This window comes from Ambystoma mexicanum, chromosome 10 (assembly GCF_040938575.1).
Source record: "Ambystoma mexicanum isolate Mex_15411 chromosome 10, UKY_AmexF1_1, whole genome shotgun sequence".
Taxonomy (NCBI): Eukaryota; Metazoa; Chordata; class Amphibia; order Caudata; family Ambystomatidae; genus Ambystoma; species Ambystoma mexicanum.
In genome coordinates, this window is record NC_090932.1 from 1,409,858,703 (window position 1) to 1,409,873,143 (window position 14,441).

Sequence of the window (14,441 nt, forward strand, 5' to 3'; positions counted from 1 at the left end):
TGGCACTTTAAATGCAAGTTGGTCTGTCAAATACAGATACCACCACAATATGTTCAATATATGTAATAATGTCCAGCACCCTGTTTGAAGGTCGCCGTCACATTTGGAGTGACACCAACATCCAGGCGAAAGAATAAAACAACCTTTGCATGTACTTGACCCAGTGAACTGCAAATTCCAGATTAATTCATTGAAACACTGTGAAGGCTGAGTGGCCCCGATTCAAACACTCCAGCCTATGACAATATTGTTTATTTTATGTTTTTGACACAGACTTCTCCCTTGTCCGGCAGATCCTGGCCATTACAAATGCCAACCACCAGATCATATTGCATGCTGCAGCACCTGCACCCAGGGCTGGACTGGGAACCAAAAGAGGCCCTGGAAATCATTTTGAAAGTGGCCCCATTTTACACATTTTCAGCAATCCCAACCCGTTTCCTATGGGATAATTTGGAAATATCACACAAAAGAGGCCCAGGGTGCAGAGGCCTACCGGGAAATCTCCAGAGTTCTCAATAGGCCAATCCACCCCTGCCTGCACCTGAGTGCGCCGTGCCTCCTGTGGCCTCAAAATGGCTGACGTTTTCTCTTTACAAACTGATGAATCAACAGACATGACGAACCCATGACTCACTAATAGCTATTGTGTGCTTTGTTGACAGAGCCTACATAAAAGGAGTTTTTTGATAAAGAATTACTTTAGTGAACGATTTAAGTCATGCGAAATCAAGGAACTGAATATAAACAGAGACACTGGCTCTGCCGCTATGACTGGGAGTAGCACAGGTTTCATCACCAACGCGAAAAGGCAAAGTGTAAGGGTCCCAGTCCTTCCTTTTGTGTTTTATTAAACGTAAAGCACCTATCACCAGGAATTTGCCCCTCGTAAAGAAGTTGGAGCTGGACAACATTCTCTGCTACTCGGGGCTGAAGTGCGCTTTCTGAGCGAGTAAAGGTTTTATGGAGAACATTCATATTCCATCATAAAAGCAAAAAAGATTCTTCGTCATTCAAAATGAAGGGATTTATGATGATCTTATTATGTTGGCTGAGCTTCCTTACATGGCAGATTTTTTGGAACACCCCAATGAATTAAACACAAATGTGTAATGTCTAATAATAACTTAATAACCACTTTGCACAAATAATTAAATAGATTAAAAACAAAGTTTTAGTGATGGAATGAGGAAGTAACCATGGAGAAGGAATGACACTAGACTCAAATCTGGGGGGGGGGGTTGTAACACTTCAAATTTTGGGAGAGGTGCTAACTTCCGAGGCTGTGGGAAAGGGGCAAACTAACTTGTATGGGGCATGTAACCTCTTTACACATTGTCATTAGACTATTCAGCTGAAGCTTTAATGTTAAAGGCAGTTAACTCTCTCCTTCACATCTGAAACCACAGACTTAAGGAATGCTGTGAGAATTAGCACATTTCGAATCACGTCACTCCCCTGAGATGCAAATGCTAACACCCCATCCCGCCCTTAATTGTCTTCAAATGTATGCATACGAATGAAATGGCCAGCAATGCAATGCACTGCACGGCTTTACATTAGTGATTGCTGTGAAACCGCAGGCAGATGTATTGTCTGTCCTGTTCTGTACGCCAGCCATGTCAAGTCAACATAGCCCAACATTTTGAGGGAAGGGGGACTAAAGCCCAATCTGTCCAATGGTCGTTGTGCCACTGGCACGGACCACTTGAAATATTTGAGGTGATACAGAAGGTAAAACAAATACGACAAACAGGCTGAAAAATATCCCATTCCCAGAGTTAATTAATCTTTTATAAGAGGCTTAATACCAGAGACCATTCTCTAAGGTCTGAGTTGTCTTGCTTCCAAGACAAATGGGTTGCCCCGAAGCTATCCTCTCAGTTGTGAGGAAATGCTGGTATCAGAGGGCACACTTGGTCTTGACAGCCCCATATTGACGTAAATGTCCATGTTTTCGGATTCGATGAGATCGAAAGCAGTATGGCTATTTGAACAGGTCCAGTCCCCATCACAAGCCTGGCACTATCTTGCAGGAAGGTATCTCAGCTCAAGCTAGCAGTCGGAGATTGAGATGCAAGGTTTCGTCTCTCTTATTTGGTTACAGAAACTGTGGAGGCCACTTCCCACCAGGTGATCGGTCATATGCTGGAGTTTGGGTGTCCTTTCAACAGTGGTGTCAAGGTACTCAGCCACACCCCTGGTCTTCCACTCCATCCCTAATTTGGATTTCATTCTAAAATAATTTAGGATGAATTTGGCATATTCTACGCTAAGAATAAAATTGTGTAAGTATGGAGGCCTCACACAAAAAAATAACATTCAACGTAAATGTTACTTAAGGAAAAATGTTCAAAAACATTCTGGGTGCAAGCATTAATAGTTAATCAGCTAAAACCTATCAAATGTATTTTTACATTTTGTTTTTTCATTTTTCTGTTTGAAGCACAGACCTTGCTTGAGAGCAGCAGAGCGCTGTCAGAGTGTGGGTAGCCAGCACATGGGCTGACATCTTGTAACAGTAGAGCAGTACTGTGAATTGAGGTCTGTGCACTGGTATGTGTGTGTTAGGGAGAATTCTCTGTTAAGGCAGAACTTCCTAACCTAGTGAGTCCCCCAGCAGCTTTGCTGGATTTTTGGGGTTTATTTTTTGCTCCTGCCAAGAGTGAGACTCTTTTACCCTCACTCTTGGACATGATTTGAGTGTATTCCTTTGACTCTAGATGTGTTTAATGGGCTATGGGGTCTTTTACTCCATAGGGCTTCATGTGTTTTTGTGATGTGTGTTACACAGCACCCTCAGTGCAGTAACACAGGGGTGTCATAGACCCCGTATAGAGTCCATACCCTGGGACTGACTACTGTCTCCCAGGGCATGTAAAGTCACCATTGACTTTACTAGTCTTGAATTCTGAACAGAACCAGTACAAACCATCATATTGTGGACGTACTGGCCGGGGCAATTCGATTACCCTGGGGTCTGTTAGCCGAGGGGGCACGTCTCTGCCCCCCTGATTGAGTTTTGGCTGGCGGCAGTTGATACTACTTTTTATATTCTACCACGAATATTTCTCTATGGGATTTTCCCATTGTTCGAGGCTACTATCTTTATTTATTTAATTACGATAGCCTCGAACATACCCCCGGTTTATTTATTTATTATTAATTCTACGGTTGGTATTTTTTGCCAAAACTCGGTTCTAAAATGGCATTTGTGTTCTCTTCTGTGACTCCAACCCAAGTCGAGCACTTTGTTCCACTTTTTTGGCGGGCTTCTCCACAGAAGCCCTCCAAAGTGGTGCCACTCTGTCTGGGGTACTTAGGAGGGGTGGAGGGGGATTTAGGCACCCTGGACTGAGTCACACTCCATCCTGATTGGCCCAAGTGGTGAGCCGGCCGGCTCACCACTTAACATGTTTGAGTGACAGCTAGGCTGAGTGAATGGGGGTTTTCTGCATAAAAGCAGGGCTTTGGGGAGTGGAACTTGAGAAGTCGCCACAGGACCTAAGAATCCGACGGGGGAGAAGCTGAGCCGACCTACCACGATGACACCACCGGAGGAGCCCTGCTGGACCGTCTCACCACTTTTCCCAACGACAGAGGAGATCTCCCGCCGGAGAGTCTTCTTCCTTTGACTGGTGGGGATAACCAGTTTCACCGTCTTTTCGCCTTCCCGACGCATCTCGTGGCCGCCTTGCTTGTGCCAAGCACCCCGGCAACCGGAATACCATGTTTTACCACGACCGCGAAATAAAGGGTAATACCTTTAACCGGAAAACTCCGCGGCTGGTTTCTTCCCTGGCAGCGCAAGGACCTTCATCTTTCCTCCAAGTCGAGATCTTCTCTTCCCCTGGACGACGCCGCGACTTGCACCCGCTGCCAGGAACAACTGCCACCGCTGGAGGATCCTTCCCACTTAAGGTACCGTGTTCCGCCTGGCTTCCCTTGCCACCGACTGTACGGGGTAGATTTAGTCCCCGGCTTTCGAACCTGGGTTAGCCTGGGACACCCTGGCTAAACTTTTCTGAGCCTCTCTAAACTCTTTTTGAACTCTCTGCAAGACTTTCAAAGCCTAGTGTAACTGTGTGATCTTGGGCGCATTTGTGCTCTGCTCTCTCTTAGAGTGGGTCCAGCCTATGGACTTTGGCTCACAAGTGACTTTTGCTCTTCTGCCTTGCTAAAAGTGTTCCTAAATCTTAGAGTGGTGTATCTTCACATATTCTGTCTTTTTCCCTCCCTTCTTCATGAACTTATTGGAGTGCCATCTATAGTTAAGCGCTCACCTCTGTCTGGAAATAAGTGGTGTTAACTAAGACTTGTCTGATAAGGAATACGGGTTGTATATATTATAATAGTAACTGTGTTTAGAGTGTTTTACACTAAGAGTGCTGGAGTGTTTCAAACAGTGTGTTTTTAAATAAATAATTATATACTTTGATACCAAAGCTCTGGTCAGTGTTTGCTTGTGCTATTGTGTCTGAGTGCCTATTGTGTATACTTTGCATACTGTCTAACTCTTCTTGAGGGAAGTCTGACTGCTCAGCCACAGCTACCAAGTGAATCTGTGTGGTACAGACTGCTACCAAGTGGGTTTACTGCTAACACCCGTAGTCCTAAATCTTTTGCAGTGTTCCCAAAGGGAACTGCACAGGTTTCTGCCTAACAGTGTGTCCACTGCAATTAGTCCTGTGTCATGTGTTTTTGAAAAAGCCATGTTTTGGCAGAGTATGCGGAGAGTGTGGTCTGCTGTGGTGCCAGTTGCAGAGTATCACGCTGCCCTGGAGTTTTGGAGTCTGTTTTCACTTGCTGCAAATTTTTCAGAACCATGCCTTTAAAGACATCAACTCTGCATGGAGCGTGCGCAGAGTGTGCAGAGAGTGTGGTCTGCTGTGGTCCGTGGCAGGCCGGGGAAAGGGCGTGCTGCTGAGACACTCTGAGCACAACAAGAGTGCCCCGCCTATCAGAACCAGCTGTAATATGGATTGTGGCTCAATACCTCGCACTCGTGGCAAATTGCACCTTTTAAGCAAATTAACGGTTGTGAAGGAAAATGGCATAAGAGCGCTGAATACACAAATATTGCAACAATTGGAAATGAAAGCACTGTTGCCTTGTACAATAGCGATAACGAGAGACGAGCGCTGATCTGTGGTTTGCCTGGTCCGGTATCAGCTTGTGTTAAAGGGAAGGACAGCCATAAGAAAAAGGTGCCGGCTCCCTCACTAATGGAAGGCGAGGCGTCGCTAGCTGCGGAGGTCCGTCATGGCGGACGAACGCGCCCGCGAAGGTGGCATGGCGGGCGCCGCCCCTTAGTGGGGGTTGCCCAGCCTACCTCCTCCCCCCACGACTCAAACAGGTCAGGGGGCGGGGATGGGGGGAGGAACACGTTAGCCCGCCCCCGGAAGCGGACGGGAGCACGCGAAACGTGAGGGGCGGGGCAGGGAACCGAGAGAGAAGCAGGCCCCATAAAGGCACAGTCTTTTCTAGACACCATCACATTCTCCCTCGGTTTCCTGCCTCACCGGATCGTGGTTTTGTTTACTTTGGAATTTCCTCGTTCCTGCCCCCAGAAGGAAGATGGGTTTGGACCAGTGTTCCGGTCCTAAGAGTCCAGCATTCCTGCAGTCCTGCAAATCCAAGTTCCAGTCCCGCGAGTCTGGTAAGGGTAGAAGAGAAAGGAGGGAGCGGGTTCAAAGGTGGCGAGTAGTCGGGCGTTACAGGGAGCCTATGCGCTGTATAGGTGTGGGGGAGGCCGGTACTCGGGATGTGTGTAAGGTGGGGGGTCTGAGTAGTGGCCAGCGAGGGGCAGGGGGAGCGCGGCAGAAGTGGGAAAGGCAGGGTCGCGGTAGAGAGGCCAAGAGTTGGTATGGGCGGCCGCGTGGGTGATGGCGGCATGCCAACGACGTAGGGAAAAGACCGGGCAGAAGGAAAAATGCGATGTAAAGGAATGAGGGAGAAATAATGTGCAGCCTGCGTCAAGATGTGGGGGAAATAACGTCCAAAAGAGGGATGCGTGTTTTGCAGAGACAGCATAAAGGGACACGGTTAGTTGGTGGGACATGAAGCAGACAGGTTGGCTCGGTGAGGGGACAGGAGTTAGCAGCACGAACATGGTGTGAACGACGGTGGGCCGAGTAATACAGCTCAGGGGGGGGAGGCGGCAGGGACTGGGGTGTTAGAGTAGGTTTTGCAAGGAGGTGCGGGGAACATCAAAATACTAAGGCCCAATGCTGATGGTTACGTTACTTTCCTTAGGGCGTGGATGGACAGGGGCGGCATTGTGTACTATTGGTGTGTCGAACGAACACTGCTGGGTACAATATGCATGTTTTGTTTGGAGAAACTTTAGTAAGGAAAAGGGGGGGGGAGTGGCCGCCGTACCGTGGGGGATATTGGAGTCATAGACGATAGGATAGTTTATTTATATAGCGCCTGTACACAATGCGTTTCAAAGCGCTTACATAAGATAGGGGGTGTAGCGATGAGCTCATGGTTGGCCAAGGTGCCTCGGGGGCTGTGTTGATGGGGAGGGGCTAGTCCTAAAGGGGAATGCCTATTTCATTTATGTATGCCACCGTTTGGCAGTCCTGCCGGGGGGTGGCAGCAGGGCTGCAGGGGCGGTGAAACTGGATGGTGAATAAGCTCAGGGATACACGGTACAGGGCTGCTATCTGGGCTATCGCATTTACTGAAGGGGTTTTTCAGGAGGCATTTTTGGGAAGTAGATAGTTGGCAGCCATCACAATTACCAGGAGTTACCGGAATTTGAAGTGATGGCCAGTTAATTGCTTGTCTTTACAGAAAAATGTGAAGCGATGAAATCGCATTTGAAATGCTTTGTTTGTTCCGTCGCCGGTTTTTGGCGCATGGCCATGTTGTGTTACATGGGTTAGTATGGCGCGATGCACAAAGGGCAGAGTCTCAGGGTGAGTCTAAATTCTATTCAACTATGCACCATATGGTGTTGGGAATCCAGTATGGCGTGCTCGTTGCTTTGTTAGACATGGTTGTCCCGGTTAATGGGTGAGGTAGTAAGGGTGCGGCGAAGTAGGGCAAGGGGTTTGTTGGGGTACCCAGTGTCGCTCAAGGTGGGAACCGAGCAGGCAGTGGGAATGACCCGGCGTGAGCATACGGCTGGTCGGTGGAAAAGCATGGGAGACGCGCGCGCTCAACTTACAGCATTCGAAGTTAAAAATCGGACCAGATGGGCCATTATGTTCAAGTGGTAATGGAATTGGGTAGAACAGTGGGTCAGTTTGCAAAATGCACCGCGTAGCAAAAGGCAGCGGTGGGATCAAATTGAAGGAAACCGGGAAGAACACGGGGGTAGCATTGTAAAACTCTGCACCGCATATGTAATGGCGGCAGTGGGTTGCGGGGAGGGGGTTTCAAATGCGCGTAGTTAAGAGCGGCAGTGAGTTGGGGGGTGGGGGTTAAAAATGGAAGGTAACAAAAAATAAAAATAAAAACCGATGGATACAGGCAAAGTTTGCATGCGGCCGAGATGGGCCATCGTTGGTAAATAGGATGGAAACAGGGGATGAACTTAGGATTGGTCGGCGCGTAAGTCACATGCGGTTTGGCGAAGTGTTTAGGTACCACTGCGCAACTTTGCGGGCATAGGGCGGTCGCTGTGCCGCAGTTATGTTATCAGTTGTCAATTTTAAGGTCACGACGTGTTGGCCGCATGCATACAGGCAAAAGGTTTGGAGGGGTTGGGCCCCCGTGGCACGCCTGTTTTGTGAAGGGGCCATGCATTTGCAATTCGCTGCCCTCGGTACCAAGATCGCTGCGTGTTTGTCGAAGACCGCTGCGCATCATTGGCGGGTTTTATTACGGATAATGTTTTGTAGGAGCATGTGGGTGATAAAACGAGTGGGGAGCAATTGTTTAGGCAGTTTCGTTCCGAGGACGCCCGCCGTAGTTATTAAAGTAGTGGCAACAGTATGTTGCGGGTGTGGGCCTCACACGGCCCCCCAGAGACAGGAACACGCTGCCCAGGCTGTACGTGCGGGCGGGCCTTTATATGCAGTTATTTTAATTGTGAGTGGAGGAATGCAACATGTTGTTTCTATTTCGATGGCCGCCGCGCCACGTGTTGTTTAAGCAAAGGCAGTATGTTTGTGTTGGAGGAATGCAGCATGTGGTTTCTATTTCGATGGCCGCCGCGCCATGTGAATTGTTTAAGCAAAGGCAGGTGGTTTCCCAAAACCGATGGCCACTGCGCCACGTGTAGTAATGTCGAGTAGGGGCGGCCTGCTTTTCTTTGTTTTACAGCTGCTGCGCCACGTTTTCATAGGCTCGAGTAAAAGCAGCATGTTTGTATCTAATGTAAGAAAGGAAGACAGCATGTGGGTTCTAATTCGATGGCTGCCGCGCCACATGTTAGTAAGTTCAACGATAGGCAGAAGGTTTTCCTCAAATGTAAAAATGCAATTCAGCAGGTTTTTCCGTGTATTTATGGCCGCCGCGCCACGGGTAGGGAACGGGGCAAGGAAAGGAGAGGACCGTGGTATGCAAGGGTCAACAAAGCCCACCCGCAACAAACCTCCTGTCCGATGGCTGCACGTTCAGGGTAAAGGGGTGAAGGAGGGAGTTGGGGTTGGTCGGTTTAGGCAGTGTTATGGCATTCACAACGCTCCCCGAGGCACGAATGTGTTATGGGTGGCAGCGCGCCTTTTGGTAAAACGGAACATGGTGGGTGCACAGCGGCAGGTTTGCAAGCAGGAGGTTTAACAGCGGGTTGCTACGTACATCATGCACCGCTACCAATGCTGAGCTCTACGGCTCGTAAAGTAGTAGGTCACCAGTATGCACACACGAAAGAGGCCAAGCTTTGTATGGGCAGCAATTGCCAGGTTCAGTTATAAAGTTGCGGAAATCAGCATGCATGGGATAAGTTTAGGTGGGATAGTAGTGCATGCAGTTCCCTTACCACTGTTAGAGTTTCCAAGTTTCGTTCAACAAGGGGATTGGTTGTGCATTACCACAGCTATGGAGCGGCACATTTCAAACGGCTCCGGGTTTAGTAGGAATGGTATGGTGGATATCGAATGCATGGGCTTGCTAAATGGTGTTTACACGTGGCAACGTAGAGAGTTGGAGTATCATGTCACAAGTTTAATGAATGTCTAATGGGGTCACTCTGGATGGGCAAATCAGATACTGAAGTGTAGGGGGAAGTTAAGGCTTTATTAGGAGTTTTGCTTTATGCCCTGCGCTGGTTGGGCACCGCGTTGGGCCAAACCATGTTATAGTATTCACCCTTTTGCCCGCTGGCCATAGCGCTGCCCCCATGCAACAAATAGAAGGAATGCGACATCGCCATTAATTAGCACCTCAATGTGAAATATGCACATTTCATTGAATTGAGATAGCATGACAAACCCAAAATGGCACGGGCTATGGGGGAAGGTGAACATGTTGCCCTCTTGGTAACCTATATACCACAGATCTATGGAGGCTGATGATGTTACACGCTTGCGTGCATACACACACACATGCAGTCTCTCTTTACGTTACAGGCTTTAGTTTACTTACGGGACATAAGGTGTTCAGTAATCACGAACATGTTACCCTTTGGTATGGCAGCAGGAAATACCCACAGAGATGAGTGATTTTCGCGGTGTGACTTATCACATGTAAATTCAATGATAGAACCAGGGAAATCCCCCATTCCTATGTTTAAAAAACATTATCCATTACAAATATATAATCCCCAAAGCCGCCAACCCAAAGAAAAACCATTTTCCTTCTTGGCACAGTATTTATTCTTCCTATTGCTAACATATTGATTTTGTGTCCGGCATGGGTGGTGTATGGAATGGCATTATAAACTGCGCCAACTGAAACTACTTGGCAGACAGCACATCCAACAGGGGAAGACAAGACTGGGCAGCACTTGCTTACTGCAGCCTTTCCAAATCAGATTGAAAAGCTCACATAATGGTATGAACGGTATAATCAACGTGACGGTTATTATTGTTCAATTAAGGGGTTCACGTTATACCGTTAGATCCCTACGAGGGACCTGGGCAGCAGGCCCCGGATGGTAACACGAAGCATCACACATACGCTTTGAGCCCCCCCACCCTGAGCAGAGAGTTGGTGGGGAGTGGGGTGCTCGGTCCGGTGCAACGGGGAGCAAGGGAGGCACTACCGGACACCGCGAATTGGGGGTTGCAAGGGTTAGAGCGCAAATGATGCACGTGATGGGGTACAAATCGAAAGGGCGTGGGTGGGAGGTAGGGGGTAAAGGGGAGGCAATTCCTCCTCTTACCACCCCCCATCTCCCAAACATCCACACGAATGAGCAGAAGTGGAGGCGCGGGGGCATGCTAAAGCAAAACGAATACTAGGAGGGGAGTGCCCTGTGCAGGCTGGGGGAACTCTCCGCCGCCGGCAGCCAGCAGAGAGTCTTGGAGGTGTCACAGGTCAATCCCTTTAACGAAGCACTGGCAGACCCATAGGGGAATGATCAGCCAACAGATTAGATTTACGGCGCCCCAAGAGTAATAGGCTCGTGGGAGGCCCTGGGAAAAAGGGGAGGGACGTAGAGGACTTGGGAGCCAATTCCAAGCCCAAAATTGCAGGGGGGGGGGGCGAATAACAAACTCACAAACAAGGCCATCAAGGGAAGTCGGTCGGGGGGGAACAAGAGGAAATTACTGGGGGGTCAGGTAACGGTGACAAAATAACAGCAAGGGGAAGTCTTCACGGAAGGAGGGGGGCATTAGGGGGAGGGAGGTGGGGGATCCAAGACAGGGCAGCAAGGTGAATAGAGGGAACAGGGGGGAGGAAGCCAGTCCCAAGGAAAGGGGGGGCAAGGACCAAAAGCTGGGGGGACAGGAGACGGGGTACGGAAGAACAGGGCTGGGAAGTCTGCCTCTGGGGGGAAATGGAGCTAGGATATGGAGGGGCAGAAACAACAGGGAGAGGGGGTTTGGTGGGACCCAAAAAACTGGGGACCTGGTGAGTCGAGGAGCAAGCTTGGAAAAGGAAGGAAGAAGAAGGGATAGGGTACCCGGAAGAGATATTACGCTGGCAGGGGGGCACTGGGTCAGACTCCACAGGGAGGCCTTGGGGGAGAGGGACTGGGAAGTTCTTAGGGGCTCGGCAAGACGGAAGGGAGGCATGGGGGGCAGCATAGATAGGATTGGGCTTCCAGTACAAGCGGCAATTGGGGGACGAAGGGGGGGGGGCAGAGTAGAGTAGAAACGACTCAAAATAGACGGGCATCGCAAAGCGATGACCATATAGGCAGGCAGAAAGGTGTGGGCCGGCACCGGAGGGCGGTGTCGACCTTAACAACGGATGTGGGATATGTGTAACATTGGGGCACTTGTGGTGGTGCCGGTATAGGAACCTGAACACTAGCGAGGCACCGCGTGGCTGCCGGTTTTATCTAGACCCAGACCCAGGACATGGGGTAAGTGTCAGGGTGGGGGGGGCAGGGCATTCCCAACAAAGACCTAGAGCAAAAGGGGGGGCATATGAAAAACCGCGGTCATGGGAAATCTACAAACGGCCGGCGGTAGAGAGAGGTTATTAGCTCAACCTGAGGCGTCCACCGGACGAGGACGGTAAGGGAGAGGGGGTGGGGGGGCAAGGGATACCTAGGTAGCCGCACACAGAGTAGTATACCTGTGGTGGTGAATTACGGATTGCCTGTAAAATAACTCCAAGACTTTATGCAAAATAAAGCTGCTGAGGCATTTTAATCTTCCAACTTTACAAAGTGTCTGAGTTGTTTTTTCCAACATGTGATGTATGACATATGCCGGGTTGCATGAGGGGTGGAGAGGGGGGGGAGTGAGGGGCCAGGGCATGGAGGACGGGGGAGGACAAGGCACTGGAATGCCCACGCTATGGCGGGGAGCGAACGCGCCAGCGAAGGTGGCATGGCGGGCGCCGCCCCTTAGTGGGGGTTGCCCAGCCTACCTCCTCCCCCCACGACTCAAACAGGTCAGGGGGCAGGGATGGGGGGGAGGAACACGTTAGCCCGCCCCCGGAAGCGGACGGGAGCGCGCGAAACGTGAGGGGCAGGGCAGGGAACCGAGGGAGAAGCAGGCCCCATAAAGGCACAGTCTTTTCTAGACACCATCACATTCTCCCTGGGTTTCCTGCCTCACCGGATCGTGGTTTTGTTTCCCACCCACCCTCCCAAAAACAAAATGTTTGTAATGAATTGTCTTTTGTTTTACAGGTCGCCCAGCGGAGTTACATTGCGATCCCTTTAACGAAGCACTGGCAGACCCATAGGAGAATGATCTGCCAACAGATTAGATTTACGGCGCCCCAAGAGTAATAGGCTCAGGGGAGGCCCTGGGAAAAAGGGGAGGGACGTAGGAGACTTGGGAGCCAATTCCAAGCCCAAAATTGCGGGTGTGGGGGAACGAATAATAAATTCGCAAACAAGGCCATCAAGGGAAGTCGGTCTGGGGGAACAAGAGGAGACTACGGGGGGTCAGGTAACGGTGACAAAATAACAGCAAGGGGAAGTCTTCACGGAAGGAGGGGGGCGTGAGGGGGAGGGAGGTGGGGGATCCAAGACAGGGCAGCAAGGCGAATAGAGGGAACAGGGGGGAGGAAGCCAGTCCCAAGGAAAGGGGGGGGCAAGGACCAAACAAAAGCTGGGGGCCAGGAGACCGGGTACGGAAGAACAGGGCTGGGAAGTCTGCCTCTGGGGGGAAATGGAGCTAGGATATGGAGGGGCAGAAACGACAGGGAGGGGGGGTTTGGCGGGACCCAAAAAACTGGGGACCTGGTGAGTCGAGGAGCAAGCTTGGGAAAGGAAGGAAGGAGAAGGGATAGGGTACCCGGAAGAGATATTACGCTGGCAGGGGGGCACTGGGTCAGACTCCACAGGGAGGCCTTGGGGGAGAGGGACTGGGAAGTTCTTAGGGGCTCGGCAAGACGGAAGGGAGGCATGGGGGGCAGCATAGATAGGATTGGGCTTCCAGTACAAGCGGCAATTGGGGGACGAAGGGGGGGACAGAGTAGAGTAGAAACGACTCAAAATAGACGGGCATCGCAAAGCGATGACCATATAGGCAGGCAGAAAGGTGTGGGCCGGCACCGGAGGGCGGTGTCGGCCTTAACAACGGATGTGGGATATGTGTAACGTTGGGGCACTTGTGGTGGTGCCGGTATAGGAATCTGAACACTAGCGAGGCACCGCGTGGCTGCCGGTTTTATCTAGACCCAGACCCAGGACACGGGGTAAGTGTCAGGGTAGGAGGGGGGGGCAGGGCATTCCCAACAAAGACCTAGAGCAAAAGGGGGGCATATGAAAAACCGCGGTCATGGGAAATCTACAAACGGCCGGGGGTAGAGAGAGGTTATTAGCAAGGGCCGGGCTCAACCTGAGGCGTCCACCGGACGAGGACGGTAAGGGAGAGGGGGGGAGGGCAAGGGATACCTAGGTAGCCGCACACAGAGTAGTATACCTGGTTGCATGAGGGGTGGAGAGGGGGGGAGTGAGGGGCCAGGGCATGGAGGAGGGGGGAGGACAAGGCACTGGGATGCCCACGCTATGGACAGGTCCCACTTGGTTCGAGCAGTGTGAGTGCCAATACGTGTGATTGCCTTTGAAGGGGGAGACAAGTGTGGACTTGAGCAAGTGACAAATGATGAAATTAACACAGAGGCGTTCACTGGCATCTTAATCTAGAAGACGCAACTAGTAGGAACGGCTCGATTGGTACTGAGGTGGCGGCCTCATTGGGAAAAACAGTGCAACATGGGCCTGCACTTCCCTGGATTTATATGGACCCAATTGTAAAGACTATGGACATTGCACCTAAGGGCTGGATGGTACCCATATGCACTAGTTTGTGGGACGGCGTGATTACCGTGTGCAGAGAGTTCGGCAGCGCCGTAGCAGGTGCTGGCGCTGCCTCCTCTGACTGTAATGTCACGTAGTACACAGATACTACGTGACATTACGGAAGTCAGAGGCTCCCTCTGACCACTTATGTGCCACTTGGGGTGGGGGCACAAAAGGGCGCCTATCCCGATGACCGTCCGCCTTTGGAATCCTGCAGAACTCACACGGTGGAACAAAGACGGCTGTTTTCGGTTCAGTGTTCCTGGCTTCCCGGACCTTGCCAAGCAAGAAAATCCCCGACTCGTCATCAGAAAGATGATCGGTACAGTCCGAAGTTTCTTTCAACTGCCAAAGAATGCCGAAAGATATGCATAGCGTTCGGCATTCTTTGGGACGTATTTCATGCTTTATTTACTCCTGACAATTTTGCCCTTCTGTTTTTGTTGTGGCTGTTAGGTGCCCCTGTAAACCCTGCCGATGTAGCTCCATTAAGCTTGGTGAAAACATTGCATATGTTACTAAAATAAGTCCACGGGTTTACCAAGTGAAAAAAAGAGACTTGACAGCCACCTCTTTGCCCAAGTCTCTCCAAATTCTTACTTTGTAGCCTTCT

The 14,441-nt window shown here is 50.5% G+C and overlaps 2 protein-coding genes across 5 annotated transcripts in view; one reads left to right on the forward strand and one right to left on the reverse strand.

Annotated features, from left to right (window-relative positions):
• The window catches only part of DAO (D-amino acid oxidase), a 431,100-nt gene that overhangs the window by 243,401 nt on the left and 173,258 nt on the right, over nt 1-14,441 (reverse strand). The gene's annotated exons all lie outside the window — the stretch shown is intronic.
• LOC138492366 (uncharacterized) overlaps nt 5,449-14,441 on the forward strand; it is a 47,134-nt gene continuing 38,141 nt past the window's right edge. For both annotated transcript variants that reach the window (XM_069619454.1, XM_069619453.1), the window contains exon 1: nt 5,449-5,659. The gene's annotated coding sequence lies outside the window, so the exon portion shown is untranslated. The remainder of the gene's footprint in view (nt 5,660-14,441) is intronic.